The 20,090-nt window shown below is 43.8% G+C and overlaps 1 protein-coding gene across 1 annotated transcript in view; it reads right to left on the bottom strand.

Moving 5' to 3' along the window:
• Positions 1 to 20,090, bottom strand: part of KCTD10 (potassium channel tetramerization domain containing 10) — a 354,681-nt gene that overhangs the window by 88,563 nt on the left and 246,028 nt on the right. The window lies entirely within an intron of this gene.

Genomic DNA, 20,090 nt, shown 5'->3' with positions numbered 1-20,090 from the left:
TTTTTTATTCCAATAGTTATTGGGCTGATGTGCTTTTGTTCTGCTCCATATAACAATATACGGAGAGCCTTTTGTTTATAGTATGTGATTAGGTGTGCAATAGTGAATTTGCAATATTTACCATTGATGATCCTGGACTGTGATATTAAACTCTTCCGTTTCAATATCAAGGTAACCTCATAGGGTAGGTCACTAGGATCATTATTAATGTTAACACCCAAATAGGTGTATTCTCACACTGCTTCCACCTCTTGGTTATTTAGTTGCCACCCAAACTTCTTGTTTCGTGGTTTTTGGTTACCAAACTGAATTACCTGGGTCTTTTTGATATTTATTGTTGTTATTGTTATTTTGCATTTATATAGCGCCTTATATACCAATGGTATGGTCTGAAGGCGCTGGTAGGTTGAACGCCCTTGGGAACCGAAGTTCAGATCAGTAGAGAGGGTAGAGAGTCAAAAGGTGTGTGTGAGCACCGGGTATGTGTGCAGCTCGTTCGGGATCCGTGTAATAGCTGCTTCTTAGCGGTAGGTGTGGTCGGGAGATCAGGAGTATGTGTTCGTTCTGGCAGGATTTATCCAGACCGGATGTGGCTGCGTTAGGCCTGAGGAGAACGCCTGGCTGGGGGGGTGCGTAACCAGCAGTGTTTACTTAGAATGATGTGGAGTGAGCAGCAGATGTTGGTATGGGAACAGTTATACCGAACGGTGTCATAGTATCTCTGTGTTCTAGTTGAGTGGTGATGTAAAGGAGAGAGTAAGCATGGTGGTGAGATATGATGGGTTATATGCTCTTTCAAATGTCTATGCACTCACTCTCTCTACGCACACTCACCTCCTCTACGCACTCATCGCCTCTACGCACTCATCCCCTCTATCCATTCATCCACTCAACCGTTCTATCCATTCATCCACTCATTCGTTCTATCCACTCATCTGCTCACTCACTCACCCATTCTATCCTTTCATCCACTCACCCACTCATCTGTTCTATCCGCTCTATCTACTCATCCACTCTATCCATTCATCCACTCAACCGCTCTACCCATTCATCCACTCATCCACTCATTCGTTCTATCCAGACATCCGTTCTATCCGTTCTATCCACTCACCCGTTCTATCCACTCTATCTACTCATCCACTCATCCGCTCTATCCATTCATCCACTCATCCGTTCTATCCACTCATCCGCTCATCCGCTCATCCACTCATCCGTTCTATCCTTTCATTCACTCACCCACTCATCCGTTCTATCCGCTCTATCTACTCATCCACTCTATCCATTCATCCACTCAACCGCTCTATCCATTCATCCACTTATTCGTTCTATCCACACATCCGTTCTAGCCACTCATCTGTTCTATCCTTTCATCCACTCACCCGTTCTATCCGCTCTATCTACTCATCCACTCAACCGCTCTATCCATTCATCCACTCATTCGTTCTATCCACTCATCTGCTCACTCACTCACCCATTCTATCCTTTCATCCACTCACCCACTCATCTGTTCTATCCGCTCTATCTACTCATCCACTCTATCCATTCATCCACTCAACCGCTCTACCCATTCATCCACTCATCCACTCATTCGTTCTATCCAGACATCCGTTCTATCCGTTCTATCCACTCATCCGCTCTATCCTTTCATCCACTCACCCGTTCTATCCACTCTATCTACTCATCCACTCATCCGCTCTATCCATTCATCCACTCATCCGTTCTATCCACTCATCCGCTCATCCGTTCTATCCTTTCATTCACTCACCCACTCATCTGTTCTATCCGCTCTATCTACTCATCCACTCTATCCATTCATCCACTCAACCGCTCTATCCATTCATCCACTCATTCGTTCTATCCACACATCCGTTCTAGCCACTCATCTGCTCTATCCTTTCATCCACTCACCCGTTCTATCCGCTCTATCTACTCATCCACTCAACCGCTCTATCCATTCATCCACTCATCTGCTCTATCCATTCATCCACTCATACACTCATCCACTCATCCGTTCTATCCACTCATCCGCTCTATCCACTCACCCACTCATCCGTTCTATCCTTTCGTTCACTCACCCACTCATCCGTTCTATCCGCTCTATCTACTCATCCACTCTATCCATTCATCCACTCATTCGTTCTATCCACACATCTGTTCCATCCACTCATCCGTTCTATCCTTTCATCCACTCACCCGTTCTATCCGCTCCATCTACTCATCCACTCAACCGCTCTATCCATTCATCCACTCATCCACTCATTCGATCTATCCACTCATCCGTTCTATCCACTAATCCGCTCTATCCACTCATCCGTTCTATGCGCTCTATCCACTCGTCCGCTCTAGCCACTCATCTGCTCTAGCCACTCGTCCACTCTAGCCACTCGTCCGCTCTAGCCACTCGTCCGCTCTATACAATTATCTGCTCTGTACATTCGACCGCTCTGTACATTCATCTGTTCCAGCGATCTACACACTCTCCGCACTTCCCTATTCACCCAATATCCACATTCATGTGCTCTACATACTCATCCACTCCACATACTCAACTGTTCAACAGATTTATCCGGTTTATGCTCATCCGTTCTGGACATTCCTCTGTTTTACGTACTCTTGCGTTCTACACGCTTCTCTGTATTTGTGCACTCATCCGCGCTACACGCTCGTCCGTTCTACACATCCAGCCGCTCTACATACTCATCCACTCAACATGTTCATCCAATCTACATATTCACTCGATTTCCATATTCATTCGAACTATATAGGTATTTGTTCTTCCACTCATGCATTCTTCAACTCGGCACATTCATTTGTTCCACCTGTTTTATCCATTCTAACTAATTCATCCACGCCATTCACTTCGTTCACTCCGCATGCATTCTGTCCATTTCTGGAGTTTAAATCTCTTTACTGTTTCCGTATGATTTACTCTTATTAGCCATTTCACTGCTTTGATCTACTTTATTCGTTTAATTCTGTTTGTCCTTCAAGTTTATATTAGAGGTTATTAGCTGTCAGTTTCTTGCATCATGTGGTTTGATGGATTGGAGTTACTGTTTTGGTTAGTTTGGAACGGGTTGGTTTTACGGGAAGAGCCAGGTTTTCAGCAGTTTGCAGAAAGACGTTAAATCCTCAGTTAGGCGGATGTGGGGTGGGAGTGAGTTCCATAGTGTGGGGGCCAAGGCTGAGAATGATGATCCGCCTAACCTGCTTGAGTTTGTCTTCGGTATGACTAGGAGGCCGGCTGAGCCTGATCTTAGGGTGCGTTGGGGGTGGTAGGGTTTTAGCTTGTCTTGAAGATATTGAGGTCCGGTTTTGTGCAGAGCTCGATGGGAGATGCACAAGGTTTTGAAAGTCACCCTTCGGGCTACTGGAAGCCAGTGCAGCATTTTAAGGGCTGGGGAGATGTGGTCTCTTGGGCCGAGCGCAAGTAGCGATTTGGCTGCAGCGTTTTGTGCCCTTTGGAGTTTATTCAGTTGGTACGTGTGGACTCCGAGGTATAGGGGGTTTGCGTAGTCTAGTCTTGATATAACGATTGATTGGACCGGCGAGAGTCTGTTGGGAAAGGAGACATATGGAAAGATGCGCCTAAGGGTTTTAAGGTGGTAGTGGCAGGACTTTGAGACGTTGTTAACTTGGCGCGAGAGTGTTAGGTCGGAGTCAAGGGTGCATCCAAGATTTTTCACTGAGTTGGAGGGGGTCGGTGAGTTGCCCATGGTGGCTGGCCAGGGTAGTGGGTGTGGAAGAAGATCAGAGTTGCCACATACCATGATTTCTGTTTTGGAGGGGTTTAACAGGAGGTGGCTTTGGGTCATCCAGAGTTCTATGTCAAGGAGGCAGGAGGCCAGGTCTGGTCGGGGGTTGGGTTTTGAGTTCATGAGTTTTAGAATTAGTTGAGTATCGTCGGCGTAGTTGTAGCACAGGATGTTGTGAGAACAAATTATTGGTGGGAGGGTGATCAAGTAGAGATTGAACAGGAGGGCAGATAGGCAGGCTCCTTGTGAGACTCCCGTGTTGACTGGTCGGGCTTGGGAGGTATAGGTGGAGAGTATCGTTATTTCTAGGGAGTGGAGGCGGTCTAGAAGGATTGAGTGATTGATTGTGTCAAAGGCAGCGGATAAGTCAAGAAGGATTAGTGCTGCGCATCCCGCGGAGTCTGCCGTCATTTTAAGGTCATCCCAAATTGAGGTTAGGGTGGTTTCAGTTCCGTGACAGGCTCTGAAACCTGATTGAGCGGGGTCTAGGAGATTGTTGTCTTCGACAAAGGCATTTAGTTGGGAGCAGGCGGTTCGGTCAATGAGTTTGGCAAGGAATCTGGTGTTTGAGATGGGGCGGTAGTTTTTGTGCACGAGAGGGTCGAGTGAAGGGTTTTTAATTAGGGGTTTGACATGAACCGTTTTGAATTCGTCAGGAAAGATACCAGAGGAAAGTGAGGCATTTATGATGGATCTTGCGTGTTCTCCTGCGCAGGTGGAAGCGAAAATTTCTTTGAGGGTTGTGGCTGGGCCAGGGTCCAGTGGCGAGCCAGGTGGTTTGCGGGCAGATAGAAGTCTGAGAAATTGCTCTGGTGATATTGGACTAAAGGATTCGAACGTTGGTTGCGCAGTGGTGGCAGCCGGTGAGCCGGCCGTCATTTTATTGCAATTAGCATATTTCTCCAATGCTTGTAGCATATTGCGTAGCCCCAAAGGTGTTTTGGATAACAGGAGGTCATCGGCATATAACAACCATTTGATCTCCCTTTGCCCAATTTTCGGAGAGTCAGTTATGATATCAGCAAATACATTGCCCAAGTCAAGAATAAAAAAGTTGAAAATTGCTGAGGCAAGTATACACCCTTGTTTGAGGCCTCCAGAGGTAATAAGGATCGGATAGTGAACAATTAGTGTCTAGCCTTATCTGTAGTGATGTTTGCTCATCAAATTCAATAATCCACTTTAAGATATTCCACAGACAATTGCTTTTCATTAATTTCATGAATAGGGGTCCTCTTAGGATTGAGCCGAACGCTGTTTTGAATTCGACAAATGCAACATACAAAGGTAGCTTCTTACTGGATTGTTTAGCAATGATTGCATTTATACACAACAGGTTAATACCTGTACCCAATCCTTTTAAGAACCCCATCATGGATCTCTTAAGTTTTCTTTATTTAACCACAAATTGAACTCACAGAGCAATATGCGAGCAAATAGCTTCCCCGGACAATCCAAAAGGGCAATAGGCCTATAGGATGCTGGATCTAGTCTATTCCCTTACTTGTACAACAGGATTAGTATAGACTTTCTCCATGATTAAGGCAAGTTCCCTGTCCGCATCACTTCTTCAAATATCTTCATTAATATGTTAGACCAGATCCCTGGATTTTCTTTGAGCATTCTATTGTCAAGCCCATTAGGGCCAGGGGCTCAGGAACTGCTCAGTTTCGAGATGTAAAATAATACATCTTGTTGGTCAAATTGTATTAAGTGATCCCAATTTTCACTTTTGAAGACTAGATGGTAGTTTGGTATTATAGTCTGATATATTTGATGGAAGTAATCGCACCAGGTTTTTGCTGCAATGGAATTTATCTGGACAGAAGTCTGATCTTTATACGTTGCCTTATTTAAAAACACCCCAGATTTCAGCAGACGACTTCGAAACAATTTTATTTAGCATAGGTTCGCTATCCCTCTAATAACATAAAGCCTTCCTTCCTCTTTGCCAGTTTTTGTAGACTGTACGTAGATGTTTTATTTTGAGCACCTTCTCTTCTACTGATAGATGTTTTAGCCTACGTATTTGTTGCCTCAACTCAGCCTTTTTAACATCCATATAAATAAATGTGAGTGTTTATAGCTGTGACCTTGTGCAATATCCTTTACCGACACATATTTTTGCATATATGACACATAATCCCGCCCTGATTTTAAAGACAGTTGTCTGTCAAAGTTGTTCAACGAGGAACTTGACCATTTTATTCGATTTCTCATATTATTTGCAACTACAGTGCCTCTATATTTCTTACAGCTTCTCATGAGTTGTCCTATCTCCAGCTCCCAAGTTAAACAGAGCTGACTATGGTCACTTTTACTATTAGGTGTTACATTCAGGGATTGATATATGTTCATCATTGCTCTATTAACAAAAAAATAGTCAATGGTGGCTTTAAATAAACCATTGTGCCACGTACTTGCAGCCGGAATATCACCCTCCACTGAGCCATTTACCATTAATAGATGCATGTCTCATGATTTTACACCACCTTTGTTCTTCTACTGTTACTTTTCTTTTCCCTGTTGTCATAAGGTGGAGATTAATGTCACCCATAACTAGCACATAATCAACATGCTTTCCAGCGGCAATCCTAACAAAGGTTTCCTCAAGATGTTCCAAAAAACAGTCTGGCAATAGATGAGCCCTGCCCCAATAGATGTTAACAATTATAATTGAATATGCATCACTTATCAGCTTAATGAATTGAATAAAGGGTGTGGGCGAGAAATACTTTGATACTTTAAACCCTCTTGATTTTCTTGTTGCCATCATAAGACTTGCCATAGGTCTACCCCTAGGCATGCACAAGGCTGGGTCTAGGACTATTTAATAGCCATCCCATATGGGGGCCTCCACCAGCCAGGTTTCCTGGAGTACCACTATATCGAAACAATTAAGTTCTGTATTTTGTGCATTAGTGAAGTGTGAAAAACCATGTGTGTTCCAACATATGAGCTGGATTTTTTCTTTCCCTATGCATTATGCGTGATCTATCCGTTGTCTTTCCACATTGCGTTGCCCATTCTTGTTGGTTCCATAAATGCACGGGGTCCATTTCCTAGCTCCCAACCTTTCGACTTCTGCTATCCGCACTTCTTCTTTGTGCAAATTGAAACCCATATGAAAGAGTGTCCCTTGCATACCACAAAATATCAGCTAATACAGCCGAACGGACAGAGATTCGAGATATCTTGATCATTCAAAAACTCGACTGTCAATATCTGATGTGGTTATGTTTCTTAGTTCTGATATTTCTTTAAAGATATTTAGGACACTTGACCGATTTAGATCAAACTGCGCAAACGGATGGTCTCTACATTCCAGAACAAAGCAGTGATAATTATTTTGCACCACTGCTAATCTGCCATATATCGTTCTACAGTTTTGTTTGTCTCCTCCCTCATTTGGGCATCCATTAGCCCACTCAATCGCCTCTCCGTCCGCTCAAAGGGGACTGGAGCAATGGTGGGTAACTGCGATTGAACTCCTTTCTCCCTCATGAGAGCATCCTCTGCCACTAGATCATCTAATGGTTGGTGGCACAAACTCGGGGTCGCTTTCTCTTGGTCATTCTCAGCTCGCTGCAGCAATTGACCAATGCTTCAATTGTTCACTTCCTTTTTGTCGTTATTTACTTTAACAACATTTGTTATCTTCAAAAATTGTCTTGTTTTCACACTTGTTCTGCTATCTGACTGAGTGACAGGCACCTTTTTTGACTTATTTCTCAGGCTCCTTAGCAATTTGTTGCAATTATTTGTTTCTATATTCACCTTTGCAGGTATAAAGGACATTTTTTGCCGGTTTTCCTCACAATTAACATCCTCCATGTTTTTCGCTCAATTGGAGTCGATTTTAGGCTTCTCACCAACCTCACAACATGAGCCATCCTGTGGTTTGAGTTTGAGATCCTTAGCTGGTTCATTTGTACGGATTGCTCCACTGAAGTTGAACTGTTTCAGATGTAGTATTACCTTGTTTCCAAGATCTTGCAGAGTTTCTGTTTGAGTCTCAGAGTCTTTTATGCCACAGTGTCTAAAGACCTCATACTGTGGTTCACATTCCCTTATCTCTCCAGAAGCCACCCCCTCATTATTTTGATTTGTCAATTTTGTCAGTAGTATAATTTGATAATTGATCGTTTGGTCTATTGCCTCATACAATTTGGCCAGAGACAATAGAGCTGTATTCATAGACAACAATGTTGTGCGGAAATCTGCCTGTAGTAGGTTCTCTTCCACATGTATATTAGCAGGCCGCAGGGCTTTCGCCCAACCCGAAGTATATTCGGTTGCCTTGGAGTTGGTGGAGCAAAGGAAAGTGAGTTTACAGATGCTTCATCTTCTGAGCACACCGATAGCTCAGGGGATGCTTCAGAACTTTTATTTACTGATATTTGCATCTCTTTATCTCCTTCCGTCCTCTCAGGCAGGATACCGTCACTTGAGTTTTGCCTTTGTATTGGAGACACATTATCAACCTGCATTAGGTCCCCCGTATTGGAGTGAACAAATACAACTTCTTCTTCATAAACCGAGGCAGAGCCCATGTTCATAAAATTGAGTGCCTCTTCATCCACTTGCCCTGTAATGTGCATAATTTGATAGGCTTCTCTTAATCTCTGCTGAGATTCTACAGGGCATAATTTAGGATGGCTCCCATTACTCTTTTCCAGTGTTTTATACGACGGTAGTACGTTGTCTTCACAACATTTGCTTTCATTTTCCATGGTTGTGTCCGATATCATGCTTCCAATTTTAACACTTCTCGTCATTGGCACATTGGTCTTGATAGCAGCCACTTCTATATCAAGTCGACAGTTCAGTTCGAGCAGTTTATCTTGTTTTGCATGACTCCCTTTGGTCATCTCAATTTTACTTGTCTCATTCTCCAGGACCGTACCATAGTTGTAGAATTTGCGAATATCAGATCCTTTTGAGATTGAATGATTTCTATTTTTATTGACTGTTTTGGTGTTGCCTAAACGAGCGAATAAATATATTTTTTGTTTCTGTATTGGCGTGCCAAAAATTGCTGGCCTAGTTTTAGATGTAATAGTAGTTTCTTCCTTAAATAAAACAAACAAAACCCAAAAGTGGGAACCTCAACAATCACTGGTGCCTTGAGGTAGAAACATATAATAATATACAGAAAATGGTACCAGGAGGTGAGGAAACACTACAGAAGGAGGGCAAGTGGATGCATAAATCAAATTATCATTTTCATTTTATTTTGGATTGTATAAAACACAATATTAGAAAACATTTAGTTCATTGTAAAAAACATTTTGCTACTCAGACATTCAAAAACATTCATTCAAATTATTTGCACATCTAACAGTTATATAAATGTACTAAAGTGCCATAGGAAGTGTTTATTCATTTGTACATTTCTTTTCATTATAAACATAGTAATTCAGAACACGTAAATAACAAAATAGTTAATCATAGTTCATTCCAGAAAAATATATCGACTATTGGTGCCTTAACAAATCGTTCTTCTTTACGAAAAAGCTTCCCAGTTGGTAAATAGTTTCGACTTGACAGATTGTGTGTGTCTTCATCAGAATTGGATGAACATTTAACAGATATTTCTAAAAACAAACAGACATACAGTTAAAAAATATATTCTGTTAAAAATTGCATACCATAATCACCCCTCTCTCAGTGTTTCCCCTCAGAAACATTATATACAACATAGGAATATAAAGCATCCATATGGCTTTAACTCCAAGGTAGACATCTCTTTTATCCACCATTTTGTTAACATAATGGAATAAACCTAACCAATTATGACAGAAACTCTTTGCTGACCTAATCAGTCTGGTTTCATTTTGAACCTCTACAATCTTAGTTTCATAAAGGATTCTAAGATTCATGAAAACTCGAAAAGAAACAAAACGTTCCCTTAATCTTCATAGTCTGCACTTTCTAGTTAGTGCTGAAAAAACCCCACTCCCGTCACACCAAAAAGCCCTTCTACAGTCAACTTCAGATCGCAGTCTCTAAATTAGCAAGCTCCTTCCTACCTGCAAACCCCATTTGGTTCGCCTAGTGGCTTGTGTTCCAGCAGCCTCTGGTAAAGGTCTGATACTAGACTTCCTAAAGGAATAGGAGACAATATGTAACATGTAAGAAACAAATATTGCTATATTGAAAATATAAAAGCATTCCGTGGACAATTTTCTAAAACAGGGCGGGCACGTATTCAATACCTTCTTTCAGGAAGAGTGTCTTCCACGCTATAGTAGGTCCATTGTTGTGCCGTTCCCCCTTTCTTAACAATATCAATTTGCCCACGATGTAAGAACATGGACCGTGATTGCCGTTTCTCTTCTTAAACTTAAAGCGACCGGCTAACACGGATTAGAGGGCGTAGCTCTTAATAGCTGCAGCTCTGTCCTATCTCGTGTAGAGATCTAAAACCAGACAAACTCAAATTACAAAAGTTGCCAAAAAAGCTATTCGGGGCTCGTGGAGTCCTAAAAAGCCTCTCGCTTACCTATAGAACAACGGAATTAATTTCTCAGGAAAACAGAAGGAAAACTCCTCTTCAGCCAGCAGCACTGTCCTAAACATGGATACGGACGGTGCACAGCTTTCACAACTCGCCGCGTGTCTTTACTAAAACGACGGTCTGAAGAGGACAATACAAGAAAACCCAGTCAGCTTTAATTAAACAAGAACTGTCTGACTACCTAGGCTGAGCGTGCCCAATGCACACTAACTTACCTTAACGTCGTCTAGCACCGAGGATGTTTACGTCCGCCATTTGCAAAAGATGGACCGAATCTAATGCAAAATGGCGGTCCCTCGTTTATTTCGGAACGGTGTCAGATTAGAATCTGTCATGATGTTGGTTTCTTCAAAGTCCCACATATAAAGGGTGGCGTAATTCGGTGCAAAAGACCCATGCATCTTTTGCACCGAATGACAGATTCTAATCCTTTTAGATCAGCTTTAAAAATGTACAAGAGGTATATTGATGACATTTTCATCATTTGGGACAGCTCCAAAGGGGACCACAAGGCTTTCTTTAATTGGATTAATAACTTAAATTCCAATTTAAAGTTCACCATTGAAACTAGCAATAAGGAGATCCCGTTTCTTGACCTCCTGATCAAAGTTGACAAAAAAGTATCGGCAGTGGATTTGTATAGGAAAGATACAGATAGAAATACTATACTGCACCATAAGAGCTTTCATGCTCAGTCATTGAAATCCAATATTCCATATGGGCAGTTCCTGAGGGCGAGGCGAAATTGTCCCAAAGTTGAAGATTTTCTCAAACAAGCCTCGATAATTGAAGACAGACTGTTGGAAAGAGGGTACCCCAAGCGATTGCTCAAACAATCTAAAAAACGCGCAAGATACCAGCATAGGGACATTTTATTGAAAAAGGACACGAAAGAGAGAAAGCTGGGAGAGGAGCAACTAGTGTGTGCCCTTACGTTCAACACCCAACACAATAAAATTAAGAAGATTATTTCCACGCACTGGCACTTATTACAACTCAATATGCCTGAATTAGCAAAACCTATCTATGCTTTTAAAAAAGGCAGAAATATTAAGAATTGGGTGTCCAAGGCGGACAGAATTTCGGTTCATGATAGTCAACCTACGATCACTGACACGTGGGGTATGCCACCGATTAAGGGACATTACCCATGTGGTAATTGTTCGAACTGCTCTAGTACTACAGCTACTACTGCAGTTGATATCCATGAAAGAAGTTGGGAACTGAGGCAACATTCCACCTGCCTTAGTGCTAACGTTATATATGTCATTATATGTCCCTGTAAGAAAGCTTACATAGGGAAGACCTCGAGGGCGGTGAAATTACGGATTAGCGAGCATAAATCTAAGATTAGAACGGGCCAGCGGAATGCTCCTTTAACGTTACATTTTCTAGAACTTAACCATAAACCAGAAGATTTGAGATGGTGGGTAGTGGAAAAGGTGTTGGGCACTGATGCAGCTAATACTGCCGCACGCTTAGCACAAAAGGAACAATGGTGGATATATCATACCAATAGCTTAAATATCGGGTTTAACCAACAAGAGGAATGGAATTGATTTCCATTCAGTAATGAGGAAGATATATTTTATCATTTTTTCTGCCCAGGTTACCGTGATGGATGATCCGGTCTACAGCTTAATTGGACCTATGTTGGGATATAGGAGACTCCTTGAGTCCTTTTTCTAGCTCTTGTATTAGGGCCCATTTGGGACTACTGCTAAAGGTTTTTAGTCCTTTGTTTGTGTCTTAGACACCGTTCCGAAATAAAAGAGGGACCGCCGTTTTGCATTAGATTCGGTCCATCTTTTGCAAATGGCGGACGTAAACATCCTCGGTGCTAGACGACGTTAAGGTAAGTTAGTGTGCATTGGGCACGCTCGGCCTAGGTAGTCAGACAGTTCTTGTTTAATTAAAGCTGACTGGGTTTTCTTGTATTGTCATCTTCAGACCGTCGTTTTAGTAAAGACACGCGGCGAGTTGTGAAAGCTGTGCACCGTCCGTATCCATGTTTAGGACAGTGCTGCTGGCTGAACAGGAGTTTTCCTGAGAAATTAATTTCGTTGTTCTATAGGTAAGCGAGAGGCTTTTTAGGACTCCACGAGCCCCGAATAGCTTTTTTGGCAACTTTTGTAATTTGAGTTTGTCTGTTTTTAGATCTCTACACGAGATAGGACAGAGCTGCAGCTATTAAGAGCTACGCCCTCTAATCCGTGTTAGCCGGTCGCTTTAAGTTTAAGAAGAGAAACGGCAATCACGGTCCATGTTCTTACATCGTGGGCAAATTGATATTGTTAAGAAAAGGGAACGGCACAACAATGGACCTACTATAGCGTGGAAGACACTCTTCCTGAAAGAAGGTATTGAATACGTGCCCGCCCTGTTTTAGAAAATTGTCCACGGAATGCTTTTATATTTTCAATATAGCAATATTTGTTTCTTACATGTTACATATTGTCTCCTATTCCTTTAGAAAGTCTAGTATCAGACCTTTACCAGAGGCTGCTGGAACACAAGCCACTAGGCGAACCAAATGGGGTTTGCAGGTAGGAAGGAGCTTGCTAATTTAGAGACTGCGATCTGAAGTTGACTGTAGAAGGGCTTTTTGGTGTGACGGGAGTGGGGTTTTTTCAGCACTAACTAGAAAGTGCAGACTATGAAGATTAAGGGAACGTTTTGTTTCTTTTCGAGTTTTCATGAATCTTAGAATCCTTTATGAAACTAAGATTGCAGAGGTTCAAAATGAAACCAGACTGATTAGGTCAGTAAAGAGTTTCTGTCATAATTGGTTAGGTTTATTCCATTATGTTAACAAAATGGTGGATAAAAGAGATGTCTACCTTGGAGTTAAAGCCATATGGATGCTTTATATTCCTATGTTGTATATAATGTTTCTGAGGGGAACACTGAGAGAGGGGTGATTATGGTATGCAATTTTTAACAGAATATATTTTTTAACTGTATGTCTGTTTGTTTTTAGAAATATCTGTTAAATGTTCATCCAATCCTGATGAAGACACACACAATCTGTCAAGTCGAAACTATTTACCAACTGGGAAGCTTTTTTGTAAAGAAGAACGATTTGTTAAGGCACCAATAGTCGATATATTTTTCTGGAAAGAACTATGATTAACTATTTTGTTATTTACGTGTTCTGAATTACTATGTTTATAATGAAAAGAAATGTACAAATGAATAAACACTTCCTATGGCACTTTAGTACATTTATATAACTGTTAGATGTGCAAATAATTTGAATGAATGTTTTTGAATGTCTGAGTAGCAAAATGTTTTTTACAATGAACTAAATGTTTTCTAATATTGTGTTTTATACAATCCAAAATAAAATGAAAATGATAATTTGATTTATGCATCCACTTGCCCTCCTTCTGTAGTGTTTCCTCACCTCCTGGTACCATTTTCTGTATATTATTCTTCCTTAAATAAAGCCACATTCACCGCCGGCATGCCAATTCTCAGTGTGAACTGCCCTTCCCCATTTTGCTGCCGCAAGGAGGAGGATAATCTACAATACGTAGGGGCACTCTTACACAATTTACACAACAATGTATATCGTCAGCAAGCTTTAGTTGGCTCGACGATACGTTCAGCTATGAACCAGTAACACTCAATGAAACCATGGTGGATAATTTCAGAGTGTGTTACGTGATTTGCAACTTGGTATTAAGTTCATCCTTACACCATTAGCATTCACTGAACATACAATTATGCAAGGTTAATTAGTGTATGCTTTGAATTTCAATTATTTGTAGTAGCTTAGATGTTCCCATAGAAATCTTGTGCCTACCACACGTATAACACTGCACTTAGTATCAGCAACACCAGTTGTTAGCTTCACTGCTAGCTTTGAAAGTACTTTGTCCCCGCACTCCTGGATATCCCGCTAGACAGCGAGACAGCAGACAAAAACACTTTTCAAAAGCACTTCCCAAATGCATGCCGCGCAAATGCGCGAGCACTGTGCTTTTTACTAGTTCCGTGTAGGTGGGCGGGATTATCACTACGACACAAGCAGAAGAAATGTATACAATTACGAGGTTGAAAACAGCTGTTAAATGCTGGTGACAGTCTATGGACCAATGGCAGTCCATGAATTGCGTACCAGTCCAATCAGCTGGCTGGATTTTCCCTGGGTATCACAGGATCAGTGCAGCCTCTCCCGTCACTAACGTTGTCGTAGCTTGCACTCCAGGCAGCGGGACACAGCGAGACAGCAGACAAAAACACTTTTCAAAAGCACTTCCCAAATGCGAGCACTTTATCACACAGCTCAACCATTTGAGCCATCACAATGGGTGATAACAGAGGAGTTTCTTTTTTGCAGAAGACAGCCTGTTCATTTTTGGTGGGTGAATGGCCATATAAGGAGCTTCGTGGGTGAAATAACTGATACGAAGGCAGGTGACACCCGCCAAAAGAGTGTGCGTTGAGAGCAGTCCATTGGCAATTCCAACAGTTTTGCCAGGCACTGCCACAGTGGTATTAACTGGCTATTGATGGTAGCAGATGCAAAATGGGGAGAGTACCTGGGCATCTTATAGCAGTGCCTGGCAAATGCCAAACACCTTTAAACAGGTCAAAACTGTTGGCGTTGCCAATGCTTGTTTTTCTTAAGCATTCATTCCACTTTGAGAGAAAGGCAAAGCTGAAAGAGCACTCGTGAAGGAAAAACAAAACATGAAGAGCTGCATGTTGAGGTCAGCTCTCGACATGCACCCAATATCTTAAGTGCCCCAATAAAATTCATGAATGCCAAATACAAGTGCGATTGTGTACATTTTGAGGCCTACTAGTATGTCCCAATTCACCGCTTGTCGAATGCCAAACACTCTTTGGGGCGAGACTGAAACATACTCACATGCTCCACTCACCTCATAGGAATGTATTGGGAGCTTTTTTCATCAATCAGACACATTCTTAGAGATTTTAAAATGGAGTCTGAACAAAACATGTTCTTCTGTGTAGCGGTGAGACTACGGATCAGAAAAGGACTTGCATCTCATGCACCCAAAATATATGTATTGAGTGTATATTTATATGCAATGTGAAATAGGTCTGAAATCTTCTAATTTATGAAAATGAAATCAAGATCCCTTGTAAGTTTACAGTGTTTTTTCAGAAAGCCAGATTTACACAAGCTTCTGCCTTTCCCCATTAATGCTGTACAAGTGGAATGTTCATAAACCTAGGGTAGCAAAATGGATGAATCATTTGCAGCTGCAGAGAACAAAATGACAGTATATTAGAAAATCTACTACAAAGAAAAAAGTTCAATGACATGTTAGTCCAGCTTTAAAAACAAAATATTTATTTTACTGTTTATAGCACGGACTGAGCTTGAGAGCAGTGAAGCACTATACAGGGTGTGGGAAGCCAGCATTTAGGCTGACATCTTTTAAACATAGCATAGTACTGTGAGTTGCGGCCACATTGATTGACCTTAGTCCTTTGTCAGGTGTAGTTGAAAAATCCACACAAGATGCAGGATTTTATATCTTTTATTGGACTAACTGAAAATACTATGCAAGGATGGAACGAAGCAATAGCTTTTGAATACCAACGGACGCAGTGTGCAATGCATTTTAAACTTGATTCTACTGAATGTTAAACGCTAGCTAGGCCCTAAAGAAACACGGAGGCGGGACACGTCTGAACACCACCTTTATTCATTAACAACTGCCGTCCCCAACTTTCCCGCTTCCCCTCCGCCTCCCACCCCGCCCCTCTCCCTCTTAACTTCCCTTAAAGGGTCTGTGTCCCTTTTCCCTCACAACATCCCCCCCCTTACTTATCAACTGAGTCCAAGTTCACATTTCTTCGATGAGTCTGGCGGGTCGCCTGGCTGCGCAATGGGGTTGTCCCGCGGGCTGTCCTCATGGTGGTCCCGGCCGGCCGGCGGGGTCTCCTCCGGTGGGTCGGGCGGAGGCTCTGGATCCCCAGAGTCCTCTTCTTCTAGAGGCATGTCCTCGGTGTTGTCTTCCTGAAACAATCGTCTGAAGTGTGAGGCGTTTCGGTAATTACGCCTTGGTCTCCTGAGGCTGTGACCATGGGTCCGTTCACCTCTGTCACTATCATGGGCTCAGGACAGTGTCTCGAGTCCGTTTTCCGGCGTTGGGTTCGTCTGACTAGCACGGTTTCCCCTATTGGGATCAGGGGTTCCTTTGCTTTCCGCTTTCTGTCAGTCCATTCTTTGGCCCTTTGTCTCTCGTCAGCTTCTCGTCTCCAGATCTCCTCATCTTCCTCTGGCGTGTAGTCTTCCAGTTGGGGAAGTCGGGACCGTGGTTTATATTTGATCATGAGCTCGGCTGGAGTGTGATCCGTCGCTTCATGTGCCGTGTGTCTGTAGCTCCGTAGCATCTGTGAGATGGCCTGTGGCATTGAGGCCTGGTCGGTTGCCGGTTTCTGGCACGTGCGTTTGACATTCGCCATAAACCGTTCCACCATCCCGTGAACATAGTCGCGTGATTTTTTGGTGGTGGGATCCGAGATGTGTCGCAAATCTTTTGAATTCTTGTCCTTGAAATGGGGACCCATTGTCTGTTTTCACTACGTTGGGGATGCCCCACTCGCTGAATAACTCATCTACTACACCTACTACGTGGTGAAAGGCTGTAGACTGTACGTGCTTCACTAACGGGAAACGGGAGTACTCGTCTATGGCGACTAGCAGGTAGCCTCCCTATTCCACCAGGCCATAAAAATAAAGTGCCAGGCGTTGCCATGGTCCATCGGGGAGCGGAACTATGCGCAGCCGGCAGGGTGATGTACCAGCTGTGTTCACTTGGCACGGGTTGCAGTGTCTTAGTATGTGTTCCACGATGGTGGACATGTGGGGAAACCACACCTGGTTCCTTAGTATTTTTTTTGTGTTCGGGACACCTCGATGGCCTTCGTGCGCAATCATTACTAGTGGCTTCCTTAGGCTTTTGGGTGCTACCAGGCGGTTCCCTCTCTGAGTAGTATGCCTTGGCTTGTTGTGGCCAGTTCATTGTGTATCCTCTCCATTCTGGCTAGGTCTCTTCTGTCGACTTCCGCCCCCTTCCACGGCTCAAAGTGTTAATTGGCTGCTAGACGCCACCTGTTTGTATTCGTGAGGTGAACTGCTGCCTTGATGGTGGGGTCAGCTCGGCTCTTTTCTGCAAATAGTTGTGCTGTGATGGCCAGAGGAAGGGCATTGTGTGACAGGTATGCGACGTATCCGTCGGCTTCTCCCTGCAACATGGTGTTGGGTGCTTCGTCCGGGTGTCGTGACAGATAGTCGGCTGGGTTGGCATCGCCTTCAGGTTTGTGGACAATGGTGTAGTCATATTCTTGGAGGCGAATGCCCAATCGTTCGATGCGTGGAGGCATTTTGATTCTTGGGTTGCCAGGTTGCCAAAGAGGGCCAGCAGGGCCTGGTGATCTGTTATGAGGGTGAAGGTTTGTTCGATAAAGTGGTAGAACTTCTCGCATGCCCACACGGCCGCCAGGCTCTCACGTACCACCTGCGAGTATGCTTGTTCGGTGGCATTGAGCGCACGGCTGGCGTATGCTACAATGTGGGTTTTGGTGTTGTCCTGCGGATCTGTTTGGGCTAGAATTGCACCCAGCCACACTGGGCTGGCATCTACCGTTATCTCTGTGTGCCTTTGTGGATTGAAGTACGCCAGTTGTCGGTGAGCTCCAGTTTAATGGTGGAGACAGCTTGTTGACAGTGGTCTGTCCATAGGAAGGGCTGATCCTTTTTTAGTAGTTGCCGCAGTGGGCTCGTGAGCGAGGCATACTGTGGTAGGTAGCGGGCACAGTATCCGGCCATACCCAGGAATGAGCGTAGTTCGGAGACATCCTTTGGACTGGGCAGGTTTGTTATGGCGCTAATTTTCTCCGGATCCGCCCTGATGCCTTTGTCCGGTAAGATGTGGCCAAAGAAGCATAGAGTGCGTGTGTTGATCTCGCACTTCTGGCTGTTTAGAGCGAGTCCTGCATCTTGGAGGATGCGGCAGACCTGATGTAAAGCGGTGTCGTGCTGGTCTTGGGTGACGCCGAATATGAGTATGTCGTCACTGTAATTGAACGCATTGGTGACGGGGCTAATAAGTCTGTGAATGGTCTCTTGAAAAATTCCGGCTGCGGATGAGATCCCAAAATTGAGACGTTTGTATCGAAACAGGCCATCGTGGGTGGTGAATGTGGTGATTGGTCTGGATGCCGGGTCGATGACAAGTTGGTGGTATCCCTGATTGAGATCCAGTTTCGAGAATTTGGTGGCTTGGTTGAGTCTGATCAACATGTCCTCAATGTTAGGGCTGTGGTGTCTCTCCCGCTGGATAGCTGTGTTCGGGATCCTCATGTCCACGCAGAGGTGGAGGCGTCCGTCTGCCTTGGGGACAACTACTAGTGGCGACACCCATGGTGTGGGTCCTGTTGCTCTTTCAATGATATCATTGTCCAGCAGTGTCTGTAGCTCGTGGGTTACTTTCGCCAGTAGGTGAAACCCTACTCTCCTGGGGTGTTGTGGTACTGGCTTTACCTTTGGGTCTATGTGAAGCTTGATGACTCTGTTCCTTAGCATCCCTACTCCTTCAAATAGCTTTGGGTAGGTGGCCTTCAGGTCTTCGATGTTTATGGTCTCGTGATGGATGGCCTGTATCAGTTGGGAGCCGGGTGGTATACATTGAATGGCTTCTGATTCATCATAGTGGATGTCAATGAGTCCTAGAGCGAGAGCGGTCTTGTGGCTCAGGAGGCACCTTCCCATTGCAGGACTGTGTATGACATGTATCACTGTCTGTATTCGTGTTCCTCTATGGACGAGGTCACATGCGAACTGTCCTTTTGACATTAGCGGCTGTGCTGCGCCCCACTGGAATATTTGGGCGTGCGACGGCTGCAGCGGGAATTTGTCTTTTAAGTGTTGGTATGCTAGATTGTTCATAACATTGACGGTTGTGCCCGTGTCCACCAGGAATGGTGTCTCTATTCCTCCTAGGTGAACCGTCACCTTGGGCGCTGTACTGTCATCTGAGGCATCTGAGATGAGTCGGGCGTATTCCCTGCTGTATCGGTCGTATTCCGCATATTGTGCCTGTTCCATCGAGTGTTCCTCAATTAGTGGGTTCTCATATGGGTCGCTGGTGGCATACTCCCTTTGGTGTTCTTCTTCGGGATATGCTTGCATTTGATATATTTGTTCCTGGTTGACGTGTGTCTCGTCCGTCTGATTCACCTGTAGGTTTTCTACTGCCCTGATGAACCCGGCGTTATTTATGGGCCTTGGGTTGGTGAAGGGCTTGTTGTATTCTCGTTCAGGGTATGGCCTCGGATTGAGCGGTCTCGGTGCCTCAAACCTTCTTTTGGTTGCCTGTTGGTTGGGTGGTCGGTACGCTGGCAGTGGGGGTGTTTTCTCCCGGCACATGCTCTGAAAGTGATTTTCTTGACCACACTTCATGCACATTTGTCCTATTGCAGGGCATTGGCCCTTGTGTGGAAATTCGAATCCGCACCGATAACATTGTCGTTCTGGTGGAGGACGTCTGACGGTATTCCCTTGGTCTTGTCTGTACGTGTTGGCGTAGTAGCAGCTTGATTGGTGGTGACGGCAGCGATGGAGCCTATCTTTTTCGGGTTTTCAATGTGGGCTGCTTGGACATCTACCCTTTCGTACACTCTGGCCAGTTCAGCTATTTCTTTCAGGGGTAGTGGTTTTTTCAGCGGGCTTTTACGGAATATTGATGACAAACATCCTTCTATGACTCTCAAGCCGATGGCCTCATCGTCATTAAAGTTGGCGAAGTCACAGTATGTGATTTTTCTTT

The sequence above is a fragment of the Ambystoma mexicanum genome, chromosome 10, assembly GCF_040938575.1.
Source record: "Ambystoma mexicanum isolate Mex_15411 chromosome 10, UKY_AmexF1_1, whole genome shotgun sequence".
Lineage (NCBI taxonomy): Eukaryota > Metazoa > Chordata > Amphibia > Caudata > Ambystomatidae > Ambystoma > Ambystoma mexicanum.
This window is presented reverse-complemented; position numbering and strand designations above follow the sequence as displayed.